Source organism: Triturus cristatus, chromosome 9 (assembly GCF_964204655.1).
Source record: "Triturus cristatus chromosome 9, aTriCri1.1, whole genome shotgun sequence".
Lineage (NCBI taxonomy): Eukaryota > Metazoa > Chordata > Amphibia > Caudata > Salamandridae > Triturus > Triturus cristatus.
Genome location: NC_140592.1, coordinates 1,061,151,454 through 1,061,165,960, shown reverse-complemented (window position 1 = coordinate 1,061,165,960; position 14,507 = coordinate 1,061,151,454). Strand labels below are relative to the sequence as shown.

At 41.6% G+C, this 14,507-nt stretch overlaps 1 long non-coding RNA gene across 1 annotated transcript; it reads right to left on the bottom strand.

Moving 5' to 3' along the window:
* Positions 1-3,829: 3,829 nt before the first annotated feature.
* On the bottom strand, positions 3,830-12,849 carry LOC146799381 (uncharacterized). Its single transcript, XR_014969262.1, has 3 exons — positions 12,769-12,849; positions 8,856-8,932; positions 3,830-4,396 (listed from the first exon to the last, which is right to left on the bottom strand). It is a non-coding gene; the product is annotated as an uncharacterized LOC146799381 (long non-coding RNA).
* Positions 12,850-14,507: the final 1,658 nt, after the last annotated feature.

The window sequence follows — 14,507 nt, the reverse complement described above, 5'->3', positions numbered from 1 at the left end:
GGGGCTTCCATGCAGTGGGAGCCCCATAAAGCTATATGCGCCTCCGGGCATGGGTAAAGGAACATCTGCGCCTCCTGGCGCGTTGGACTCTGGTAGCTGGAGTCCACCGGGCAGGCTGGCGGTATGGCAGAAGGTGCTTCACTTTGCCACTGGATTCAAGCTGGCTTGACTGATGAGGGGTGTTACCCCAAAACCAGTCCCAGGATGTTTGTTTCCGGTCCAAGGAAGACATGGCTTGGCAGTTCGGGTTGGACTATTCCCATGAGGCACAGGGCCGCCAAGACTGATTTGCATCTAGCTGTGTCTGAACTGGGGTGGCGAAGTGAGCTAAAGAATGATGATGGATTCAACCCAGGTCTGTGACTGGGGGTGAGTGTCTGAAAAATTTCAGCACTCCATCTACCATCTCCTTGTGTTTGCTTTTTCACCCTAAGTTGGCAGGGTATGCCCAGATGTAGTTCCCTTGCTCACTTTGCCACTGGATTCAAGCTAGCCTGGCTGATGAGAGGCATTACCCCAAAACCGGTCCTAGGATGCTTGTTTCCAGTCCTAGGAAGACATGGCTTGGCAGTTTGGGATGGACTGTTCCCATGAGGCACAGGGCCAAGACTGATTTGCATATAGCTGTGTCTGAACTTGGGTGGCGAAGTGAGCTAAAGAATGATGATGGATTCAACCTAGGTCTGTGACTGGGGGTGAGTGTCTGAAAAGTTTCAGCACTCCATCTACCATCTCCTTGTGTTTACTTTTTCAGCCTAAGTTGGCAGGGTATGCCCAGACGTGGTTCCCTTGCTCACTTTGCCACTGGATTCAAGCTAGCCTGGCTGATGAGCATCCTGGGCCTGAAACCGGTCCCAGGATGCTTGTTTCTCATCCAGGGAAGACATGGCTTGGCACTTCGGGCTAGACTGTTCCCATGAGGCACAGGGCCAAGACTGATTTGCATATAGCTGTGTCTGAACTTGGGTGGCGAAGTGAGCTAAAGAATGATGATGGATTCAACCCAGGTCTGTGACTGGGGGTGAGTGTCTGAAAAGTTTCAGCACTCCATCTACCATCTCCTTGTGTTTACTTTTTCAGCCTAAGTTGGCAGGGTATGCCCAGACGTGGTTCCCTTGCTCACTTTGCCACTGGATTCAAGCTAGCCTGGCTGATGAGCATCCTGGGCCTGAAACCGGTCCCAGGATGCTTGTTTCTCATCCAGGGAAGACATGGCTTGGCACTTCGGGCTAGACTGTTTCCATGAGGCACAGCGCCAAGACTGATTTGCATATAGTTGTGTCTGAATTGGGGGGGCGAAGTGAGTTAAAGAATGATGATGGATTCAACCCAGATCCGTGACTGGGGGTGAGTGTCTGAAAGGTTTCAGCGCTCCGTCCATCATCTCCTTGTGTTTATCTTTTTTAGCACACAACAAAATGTACTGTGCTGATATTTCAGAGTACATAACAATGAGAGCAGTAGAAATTAATCAAATTTTTTTTGTAATTCTAAAATGAGGTGAAAACATATATTTTAATATGATCAAGACAAATCAATACACTTGCTGATGACATTTCTAAACAGTATCATTTCTGTGCAGTAACACTGTATTTCATTGCAAATGTAATGGCCATTTTCAATCGGAAATGCATTGTCTGGAGTGGCAGTGCACTATCAGGCCATGCCTACTCCGCACTATGCCACACCACTTTGCAATTCTCCTCTCTACAACACACTACACCACTTCACTCTACAACACTGTTGCACTTTGCACTTCCACTCTATGCCACGTCATGCCTCTCCACTCCACAACACCCCACTGTAAAACACTCTATGACATGACTGCCACTCCACTCCATATCCCTCCAATCTACACACCTCCATTCTACACCACTCCACTCTACCTCACTCCATTCTACCCCACTCCACTCCAATTTACCCATACCCAATCTTCCCCGCTCCACTCCAATATACTCTTCACTACAAACTACCCCAGTCTACTCTAATCTATCATTCTAATCTACCATACTCTTACCCACCCAATCTACTCCACTCCAATGTACCCATTCCACCCTAATCTGCCCCACTCTACTCCACTCCAATCTACCACACTTTACTCCACTCCAATCTACCCTACTCCACTCCATCCCAATCTCCCCCACTCCATCCACTCTGCCCTACTCCAATCCACCCAATCTACCCCACTCCACTCTACCCTACTCCAACCCACCCAATCTACCCCATTGTACTCCACTCCAATCTAGCCCACTCCACTCTACCCCAATCTTCCATGCTCTACTCTACCCCCTCCACTTCACTCCAATCTGTCACTCCAGGCTATCACTCTGCACTCCAATATAACTGACTCCACCCCAATCTACCCCACTCCAGTCTATCGCAATCTACTCCACTACAATTTACTTCACTGTAATTTATTTACTCCACTCTACCCCACTCTACTACACTCCAACCTAACTTGCGCTACTCCACTCCAATCTACCCCACTCCAAACTACCCCACTCCAATCTATCCCATTCTACCCCACTCCACTCTACCCCAATCTACCCTACTTAATTCCAATCTACCCTTCTCTAATCCACCAAGTCTACCCCACCCCAAGTACCCTGATCTACTCCAATCTACCCCACTCCACTCCAACCTACCACACTCCTTCCCAATCTGCCCTACACTAATCCACCCAATATACTCCACTCAAAGTACCCAACTCCACTACAATCTGCCCCATTCCCCCACTCAACTTCAATCTACCCCAATTTACTTTACTCTTCCCCAGTGTACCCCATTTGAATCCACCCCGATATACCTCACTCAACTCTACCCAATCTATCCCGACTTACAGAACTCCTATCAACAGCAATCCATCCAAATCTACTCCTATCTACCCCATTCCACCCAAATCTGCCCCACTCCAATCCAATTTACCTACGTCATTCCACTCCAATCTACCCCACTCCACTCCAATCAATCCCACTCCACTCCAATCTACGCCACTCCAATCTATCCCATCCCACTATTGTTTACCCCACTCCAATAAACCCAGCTCCACTCCAATCTGCCTCACTCCACTTCAATTTATACCGCTCTTCTCTACTCAATCTTCCCCACTCTACACCACTACAATCTAACCCAATCTACCACACTCCAGTCTACCTCACTCTTCCCCAATTTACCCCTCTACAATCTACCCCACTTCACTCTAAACCAATCTACGCCACTCCATGCTACCCCAATATACTCAGCGCCACACTACTCTAAACTAACTAACGCACTCTATGCTATCCCATTCTACCCCACTTCACGCTGCTCCAATATCCCCCATTCAACTGTACCCCAAATTACTCCACTCCAGTGTACCCCACATCACACCAATAAGGTTTACCCATGCTAAACAGCAGCCACACTGGTATAAAACATGGCTAAAACACATTACCAATGCTAATAGCTCTCACATAGGCGCGACCTTTGCCAAAGCTTGTTGAAGTCCTGTTGCTGCTGTTGGCGCCCCTGTCACTTTATTCCAACAGGCACTCTAGGGGGCCATAAGAAAGGCGAGAGATAAAGGAGGGAAACAGAGACATAACTTAAAGAAATAGAGTGGAAGTAAATGGATTATGGAGAGAGTATGGAGTGTGGAGAAGAGAGAAAGAGACAGAAATGGATGGATGGAAAGAGAAAGTGTGGGGAAGAAGGGAGCAGGCGGGTTTGAACAATTTTGCTAGGGCTGCTTTCGTTTCCCAGTGCAGCCCTGATCCTAAAATTAGATATAGTTAAAAGTTGCTACATTCTTTCATTTCATGATGTGCGAAGAGATAGCAGGGTCTACACATGCTTGCAAATGACTGAATGTCATAGTTTTATTAAATCAGTGTAATACATTTCAAATCATGGATACACAACATAAATCAAAAACCATGGTAGAGATAGCATAATCCTTATTCAATTCTACATTTCCTTATGAACCAATATGAGCATTTCGCAGTTAGCTGGATACCGATGACAAAGCCTGATTCACAGGTGAGTGCACCTACTCTATGGCGCTGGACGGCTGTAACAGAAGCCGCAGTACTGCACATCTCCATTTACTGTTGTACATTCATACCACTCACCAAACAAGTTAATTTTTTTGGCGCATGATGATGCACACTGCACATTCTTATAGCTGACACCATTGGAGGGGGAGCAGTAATCAGATGCCCCCCCACTGATCATGCATTGGTATGATCCATCTCCATCCGCGCGACAAGGATTAACACACCGCACAGCCCTGTAGGTGTATTCAGTGCACTGGCCATAGACAGCAACAGCACACAGCGCCAGGAGGCAGGCGACGAGAGCTAGCTTCATCTTTCCAGGTGGTGCCTTCAGCTTCTTATGGATGAGGCACGGTGTTTTCCTAAATAAAAAAACAAAAACTTGATTTCATTTCTTGAAAAATTGTGCATGTCGGATGGTTTCTTTTTGAAATTATGACACATACATTATGTCCCAAGTGTTAGCATGCAAGAACAATGAGCGCATGATGTGAACCAATGATACAAGGGGTATTATTCAAGCGTTTTATTATAGTTTTTGCAGCTACAATATCTCTAATATGTAAACTGCAGTCAAAAGAATCTGAAGACAATGCAAGTTCTAAGAATAAACATCAACAAAACACCTTGATGGTGCACCTCCCCAAACCATTCAAATTACATTTCAGAAGTTGGTGCACACCATGAACTGTGCAAACTAGCCAGGGTACTTCATTTACAAATAATCATCAGCGTGAATATTGATGGTGGAAACATTGTCTAACAAAACATATTTTTGATGTTGTGTGCATCACTAAGACTCTGACCTCTGTTAGTTACCAAATTATTTCTGGTGAATGAGGAAATAAATAACCCCCCTTCATAAAACCCTTGACATCAATTAATTATGTTTTTATCCTGAGCAATGGCAGCCTCAGGATGTACATTCAGGGGGTACAGGTTGTGGAAGAGTCAGAATATCTCTGTTGAACAGGATTGTTCCAATTGAACTGTAGTAATCTCTTGTGTCTTTCTTTATGTGAAAAGCATTCTTAACCCATGAAACATCTGCTAGCACCGTGTTGAACCTGCAAAATGTAAATTAGCAAATATTTAAGGACCCAGATCTTCCCTGATCCTTCTGCTTCTCAGAAATATCTTAGGTTGTGTGTTTGTTTTGTGAAAGAATAAGCGCTGTGATCCAATGTTGTACTCAGAAGCTCGCAGCCAGCTCTGCCAACCCCCATAGTTTGCAAAAACCAAGACAGCTTATTCTTGGTTGCACCTCATGCCCTTTTCATCTACCATCCTACACTCCCTCCGCTTTTATCTCAGTCTTGCAGATTCTTTTTTATCCCTGCTTTATCCATTTGTCACTGTTTTCCCATTTTTTTCTTCCTTTTTGTTTCTACTTTCTACCCTTTTTCTGGTATATAGGATGACGATGAAAAACAGGTCCTAGTAATCGAAATTGAATGCTTGTGGGCCCCACCTGCAATCACTGGCTCAAATGAGTCACTGGCCTCTCACTACTAGTGGGCAGTAATTCCAGATGTGCCCTCTGTTTCGTTGTGTTATGCTATGTTATGCAGATTTGGAGAATGCACTATGACCCAGGAGGTTATCTTGGTGTTGAGTAGGTGTGAGTCTAGCCAGTTACTTCCCATATCAGGAATTAAAAGTAAAGTGGTAAACCTAAATTTCCAATTTATCCTCCTTGGAGATTTCAGCAAAAAAAGTCAAAACAAATGTCAGAAAACTACCAAAACATTTGAGATTAGCAAGGTAATCAATCAGGTGTGATAATTGCCCATCTCATAGGGCATAGAAAAGATAAAACTCAGGATGCTACAGAATTCGTGTCTTGAAATACTGATACCTAAAAAAATCAATACATTGTGGTACAAGAATATTAATGTAGTACTCTCGGCATACTTTTAATCACATTAATACTTACTTATACACTTTGTCACCCTATCTCGAATCTGCATGAAACTTTCCAATCAATTAGCTTTGCTGAGTGATGTTTAGGTGGGTGTGTGGCTTTGCTTTGCCATCTTAAGGTACATTCAGATCCGTATGGGGAAAAGTTAAAGGAAAGGAGTCATACAATGTAGCTTTTTCAATGTTAAATTCTTTGACGCATTGTGCTCTCCCCTAAGGAAAAATGATTGGACTGAAACGTGGACTTAACCCGACTAATGTCATTTTGTGGTTAGATGTAAACACATTCAGTAGTATTTGAAATGCATCCATTTGGCTTTAGAGAACTGCGCTCGGCTAGAGTAAAACTTGTTTGCCCACTTCCTGTTACACCCACAGTATTTCAACAATGCACAGTAAACATACAAACACTGATTTCGTATATGTTCCAACGCTAATTTAAACTTGACAGACTGAACTTCCTAAAATACAAATGTTTCTCAATATCTTAGGATACTTACCATGGTGTATAGATATATTTTGTGATAAGGTAATCATGTTGAATAGGAGTGTATCCTATGTTTGCATGTATGTGAGATTCAAAGGCACGCAGGAGCAGTGACCAGTGCAAGCTTTATTCATTGCACATTTCCCCCACGAGTCCTGGCAGTGGTGTTAGGTCCTTTACTACTTTCAGAAATAAAGGGTACACCAGAAACGGACAACAGATCCAAAAGATGCCCCCTCCCGCCCCCCATCTGCGGAAAACAGAGGAAACTCCCTTGTGCAGATTTGCACAGGGTAGAATTTGTGGTGGTGAAGTCAAAACTGAGTAGTAAATCTTCCCAGGAACAAAATGTCTTCATCACACAGTATTCTTAACCAAAGACTGTGTAAGACTTTAGGAGGTAAATCTGAATTTGTAGAATGTTATGTCACTATTGTCCTGCTACACCACACGAGAGTAGCCCGAAAAATAAAATGTACCCACTTTGAAATGGCAGTGAACCAGTGAATGAAGCAAGCAAGCAAGCAAACACACTAGACATTCAAGGCATCGCTGCCCATCCCCAAGGGAATTATGAAATGTTATTTCCATCTGTCCCACTTTCAGTCTGTTTTCTTTCTTTCTGCCCTTATCTTGTTTGGGATTTGTCTTTATCAGTCTTCTTTCCTCCCTAATGTCCAGTCTTCTCTGTTCTTTTATCCATCAATGCATGAATACATCCATCCTCATTTATTTTTCCCGAATTTCATCCATCAGTCCTTCTCTCCATCCATTTATATGTCCTTTCTTCCATCTATTCGTTCCTCTTCCCATCAATTCATCCATCCAACCTTTTTTCTTTAAATCTTTCCATTTTTTTGTATCTATTCATCTATCGATCCTTCTCCCATCCAACCATTATCAGTCCACCCGTATCTCGCTCCATACCCAACTCGACCCATCTTTGCATCTACCCATCACCCCCTCTAACCATCTCATTCTACTGTCCAGCCATTTATTCTTCCATCAATCCATCCATCTCTCCTTTCTACATGCTCTTTTATTTAATTTGTTTCTCACCCAACTGCCTCATCATTCTATGATCTTTTTAAACTCATTTTTTTGAGCTTCCGCTTGGAGACTAGCAGTCTTCATTCAAAGTCAAAGGAGCAATAGATAAATGTAGATTGTTTTATGTTAAACAGAACTGCCAGTGGCAACCACTGTTCAAGGTGCTAAAGGTGGGGGTTTGTCACACCCCGATTCGACTAGACAAAGGCAATAAAAATCAGATAAATTGAGCAATCATTTGGGACTTCTGCACAGCAATATGCGGCAACCTGTTTGAATTGTGCTTTTCATCTATTCAGAAGATGAGAGGCTGTGATTGTCTCTTGGGGTTTCTGAACGGTGCTCTCTACAACTCATGCATTCAGTCAGATATTTTCCAGGTTTGTTTATTGCTATAGACAATGCAATTTCTGGAGAACAAATGTTCATCATGATACAGTCCCTAGTCACAAATCCTACTGTGGGTGCAAAGTCTTGTTTGTGCCCAAAGCGAGATCGGAAGTCTGGCACATATTGTACCAACTCTCGTGCATGTCTCCGCGATTTGTGAGATGGCAAACCTACCACAAATTGGAGGTGCATATTGCACAAAATGTTGTTTTGCACCCTGTGGTTGTAAGAGTACTAGGATTAGCGTAAAAGACAGTGAAGGGCTGAGCCTAAATTGTTTATCTGAATAGCATAATTGTGTGATCAACAATATCGAACACAGCGCAGTGGTCAAGAAGGACAAGGGACCATGATGATTGGCTGTGGTGGCTTAAGTGTTTGAAAATGGGAATGGGAAGGAATGTCTTTGGAATGACACGTTTTGAAGTATGATAGGTAAGGAGTAAGCAGATTACGCGTAGTGAGAGAGATAGCTAAATGGGTAAATACCAGATCAATAATTTTTGATAATCGGCATTATGGGACAACGTGAGAGTTTTTTTCTTATGCTGTCGGATTCAATGCTCAATATCCGGCTGGGAAACAAGTGCCCAAAAAATCAAGATGCCATTTCACATCTCGTTGGATGTTCGAATGCTGAGCACACAGTTGCTTAAAATACCAACTAAATCATCAATGTACTACTTTAGGGAATATTTAGATTTGCATTTAAATGATAACCCAACTCGGGTTCAAATGCAAGGAATTAGCACTGAACTAACTTATGCACAGTAGTCTGACCAATGTTAACATTTTTTATTTTTTATTTTATGGAGTTTTATATAGTGCGAACTTGACCCGATATCGGGTATTGAAGCGCTTTACATAGCACCACTTGCATTACATGAGGACACAACATTGTTAAAACATGATTCAAATGGTCTAAAAAAACGAATGCTACAAGCATTAATCTCTGTCAAAATATAACTTACTTATAAGGAGGCTGATGAGATGTCCGAAGATTTTCTTAGATGCCAAAGATTTTCTTATCTGGGCACTTGCAAAATTTCTACATGCAAAAATAACAAAGGAAATGTGTTTCAGTGTATGACATTTCAATTCAAGCAACTCTGCTACAGAAATATTTTCAGTCTATGTGAGCGCTGGAGTCCTTGTTTACATCAAATTCATGTTTTTGTTCTCTCCAGTTTATCCCGAGGACAGTTGTGCACCATATAACAGCAGACAGTAGCCATCCATATGTAGAAATGCCTGGGACAGGTGACTCCTGCTCCAGTAGGCTCCCAAAGACACAACAGGACTGACCCCTGTCTCACTCTTAAACTCTCAGCATCCTAGGATTTGCAGCTGAGAGACTAAGGTCTGGTGATTATGGTGTCGATGCCCTTCATGGTCCATTAGATGAGGAGTAGCAAGGGCAGAGAATGGAGCACCAAAAGCCAAGCTAGGAGAAGCAGCGACTCATGAATTAATGACCATACAGCAGACAATTAATGCAAACCGGCAGGACTTTTAGTGACCATCATTATTTTAATATTCAATTGCCAATATTTCTACTTTACAATGTCCTAAAGCTTATGATTCATTGTCATTTGTATATTATATAAACAGGTTGGAGCTCCTCAGTGTAATTATCTTCAGTGTCTTCATGCCACTAAGGACCAGAAAATCAGTGCCTGGAGGGAAGGTGACAATTGTTACACCCAATAAAATCCAACTTCCTTGCATTTGTAATTTATTGGGCGCATAGCTTGTACCTATTCTTAGTTTTTTGGGGAGTAACATGTTGACTTTGGTGCCTACTGCGTCAACATTTGCATGTTATTACGACACTCTTTCTCCCTTTGAATTCCTTTAGATTTGACTTGCTGAAATTTAACGAAGATTGCTGACTTTATCACACCTGGTAATTGCCGCGTGTGGTAAACACCACACAGCTCAGATTTCTGACATCTGTGCAAACGGGTTTGTGCAGGGATCTGAAAAATCAGGACCACTAAAAATCAGTTCCTAAATCATTTATATAGTTCTACCCTAATGGACATTCTACTTTATTTAAAACTTTCAACACTGATTTTGGAAGTACATCAAAACAAATGGCAGGATCTTAAAATACCACAGGAAAATAGGCCAACTACTACAGATAACATTTTGCCAATTGCCACTCGGTTTTGTTACCAGCAAATGGACTAAGGTTCCTGACAGAGAGAACCATGCGGGTTATGGGGAAGTGGTATAGAATAGTAATATCTTGAAAGAATACAGACATCTCAATCAGCTTAAATAACATTATTATACAAATTTCACATAGTAGAATGTACTGTTGATAATGTTCAGAAGGTGTTTAAGATTACAAATTTGATTGAAAGTTATTACATGATGGATTTATTTGATCACTTAATTTTATTCTGTCTTAATAACATTTGATTATATGTTTATTGTTTCTAAAATGTATATTGTTGTCAAATAAAAAGGGCTTTCTCTTAAATAAAATTACATTAAATTAGCTTACATGAAGTCCTAGAAGGGTACCTACTTTAACCACACCGTAAAGACTGTTTGCCTCAATTCATGTTTCAGCATCATGTATAATGCACATTTTACCACTAAAGTCTTACTGCTAAGAAATGGAAGCATCCTGATAATTTGTTTTATGTTGAGTAATCTTGATTTTTACAGCCAACCACGTAAGAGCAGGGCCTGATTCAGAAAGGTAAACTTACACTCTTGTTTCGGCTTACACTTCTTTGCTATTCACAAAGGACTTTACGAGTAATATCTTTACAAGTGCAGAGTCTCCGCACATATAAGGACCTATTTTTTCATGTTTGGAGACTCTGCACTCTAAAGAGGCTACTCGTGAATCCCTTTGTGGATAGCAAATAATTATAAACTCACACAAATGGTTAAGTTTACCTTTGTGAATCAGGCCCACAGTTAATCGACCATCATGTGATCTAAATCACATTTTATGGGGCTTATTCCAATTGTCAAATGTAAAAATATGGGTCCTAATAAAATGATTATTAACGTATCTACCAGCAGCAAATTTGCAAGTCATGGCTGGGGTGTTCTGGCGGTGCATGGTGCACACGGAGTAACTCATCAATTCTTGAAGAGGGAACCGGCAGTCACTGTTTTTGTAGGAGTTTCTTTTGCGACTGAGGCCTCTTCGGATTATAAATTGCACATGGTGTAAACGAATGAACGAATGGAAGACAGTTATTATAGCTGTACATAAATGCTGGACTTTGCTGGTCTTTATTTACAGTGCTGATAATGTTTCACTAAAACACTCCAAGATGATTCATAATGTGCAGTGGGGTAATGCAAAATGATGGGGCCCTTTTAGAATATGAAGAGGGGACCCTGAGCCTCCCATATCTCACAGATAGTCATCGGGCACGAGATGAATGATGGCCCCCTGAAGAGTTGGGATTGCTTTCAGTGTAGAATGCATATAAGCTATAAAGAAGTGAATGTGAAACACAGTGAGGTCATTTAGTGCACTTGTCAAAAGTAAAACAGTCCCTCATGCATTGCAATGGGTAGGTCTGAATGATGTACCAATGGCCAATACCATGAGGTGAGAGAGCTTTACTAACCCTGGTGGTAACAATATATCTTGCAGACCGCTGCACTATCAAGCCACACCTAAAAAAGCTCATTCACTCCTGTAATACTTACCATAATTTGATCCTTCCCCAAATGTTCTGATTTGTAAAATAAAACTTCCATAAGAGCCAATCTCATCTTAGGTCTCAGCCAAAGCAGAGTTGTGAGTCTGAGTTATTTGTTCAGCTTGAAGTCTGTCCCAGTCTTGCAGTTCGATGCATGCCAGGCTCTAGTTGGTTAGAGTAATTCTTAATATGTGTGCAAAAGGTGATAAACCTCTGGGACTCCAGATACGCACAACCAGTGTTGGTGTACATGTTCTATTGCGCATTCCCCAGGTTTCGTTTAAGAATTTTGATGGCACAAGACGTGTATGTTTATATATAACTTTAGATTCATATCACGTTTATCTTGATCTAAGTCTCATCTAATGGAAATTTGGAAAGATAACTCCGATGAACATCAAAAGTAAGTCTTCTTTTTTTTTTACTTTCTATTTTCAAGTAAAACGTTTCTTCACTATAAAAAAAACGTAGTTGGAGATTGTGCATTGCACACTCCAACAGCTAACATTATCCAGCCAGTTGATAATCATATTTATTTCATAAAAAGACAGAAGACACAATGGAGAAAGTGTACATTAGGATAATGCAAAGTGGTTCTGCCAGCCCTGAGCAATCTTTTCATATTTCATATACCATGGGCATTATGCGTACTTTTGCCTTGATGGGCAATGAATGTATTTTCTACTTTGCAACTAGTTATTAAATCATGAAGAAAGATTTGTGAATAGAATTGATGCTTTGGTGCAGTAAAAATCTTTCCTCTTTGCCATTTGTGTTGTTATAAAAAATGCATAAACCTGCTTCTGTATTCATTCCCATCACAGTGGAGCATACCACCACAATGCGAAGTGTTTATTTTTTGTGACCTGTTCTTGAATGCATGGTTTGAAAATATGGAATTTGTAATCCCTGCATTGTGTCGTAGTATGGACAGTTATGGGCTGTTGATAAAACATCTGGGTGCTTTTCTCTCTTGGTCGCTGTCTAGATTATGCTATGGAGACACACATTTACTCAAACCAACAATACCATCATGCAGTTACTCCCTCCAGAATTTTCACAGTTCCACCAAAATGAACTACGAATTTATGTTTAACATGAAAGAGCTTTGAAATATGAGTAGATATTGATAATTGAACAACTTTTAAACGGCCTTTAGAAAATACAAGAATAAAACACAGACGTTTTCAGAAATGGTACTTACCTTCTGGGAGGTTCAAGTATTCTCTGAGAATTTTCCAAACCAGACGTTCTTTATAAAGGATTTTTCTTCCAAGGACGATAAAGAAACTTTTCAGATGAACTGAAGAGTCCACTTAAAAAGCATTCAGTGTGGCCGCCCTTGCAGATAACACATACAAAAGTAGAAAGGGTCCAATCTACAAGCTAATCTAGTATTCCTCGTGCACCGTCGGTTCATATCAATTTTCTTTAGAATTCAGAATGAGAAATTGCTAAAAATGTTGAACTCTGACGAATATTTGGAAAGGAAAATGATTACTGTCAATGTTAATAAGGGTGGAAGTTTGTGTAAAGAACTTGGCTTTCCTTTACTCAAAGTGTACAAATTAGCGCCTTAGCAAATTGTGAAGGACTGGACTGGCTTCCTTTTGTGGTATTTAGGTGGTTTCTGTAAAACCTCAAGATTTGTTCATGTTTTGTAGCTGTGAAATGTCATCTGAACCTACATTGAGGGTTATACTCTGAGCTGTGACATAAGGTTAACAGAAGTTCGGACAGGCTCTTGTATTCATCCTGCTTGAGGTGTGATGCAGAGTACTAAGTAATACAGGACTTGTTTTGATAGCTTTTTCACATGTTTAACACGCTGCTCCTTTGTACTTGACCCCTGTTACTTAAACCACCATGACCTTTGCTTAAACTGATCTTTTACAATGATTGACCATCACTTGCCCCAAACTAGCTGGGACTTGATTTAGAATAGTAATTTATCCACGTCTAAGTGAAGGTCAGTCAAAGTATTAAAGTGTAGTCAGAATGGTCAGGGTAATTGTCGACCAAGTGATAGTGGGCAACGTAATGCTAGATGCCTGATTAATACGTTTTTGGAACAATCAGTTGAACCATTTTCTATAGAACTTTACCTCTTTCAACTTTTGCCCTGTGCTGGTGGCAATGACCTTTCCATGAGCATTTCTGCCATTGGAAAGATAGTTGCAGATATAATTTGAGTTCACAAATGCTTCCTTTAGAATAAAAGGCTCACACACATTAAAAAGGAAGCATTTAATCACACTCTAAGGGTATTATACCTTCACAGTGAGGGAACACAAGGGACCACTACAACGCATTTACAACTGCTCATTTCCCTCTACAACAAGGTAGGTTACGATGAGGTAAGTTACCATACATATTTTTAACGCATTTTAGGGTGTAAGTGTAGGTGGGTGGCAGTGGCGTAGCTAGCCCTTTGCCCGCCCATTGCGGTCCCTGCTGTGGCTGCATTGAGGAGCGGGGTGGCGGTGCTTGCGATTGCCGCCCCAGATGGCAGGTAAGAGTGGGGGAGGCCGCCGCCCCTAAAACTCATGTTGTCTAGGGAAGACCGCTGCCCCCAAAACTCGTGCCGCCCGCGGCGGACAGCCCAACCCCCACACCACCCTCCCCTCTTTGTTACGCCACTGGTGGTTTGGTGTTTGTCTGTGTTGCTTAGGGGTAGTAAACAGTTTGAGATATAAGAGATTTTTAGGGTTCAGGCGTGAGTAGTGCATAGGGTTATTTACGGGGCTTTTAGGTTTTTATGGATGTGTATAGTTTAGGGTTAGTAATGTTTTTTTATGATTCAGAGTGGTAGGTGATGGATATGGTAGTAAGAGGTTTTGAGGTTCCACGGGTGGATAGTGTATGGTATTAGTAGTGTGTTTTTTAGGTATCAGGCATTGATAGTGTGTATGGGCAGGAGGGTGTTTTTAGGTTTCTGGGATA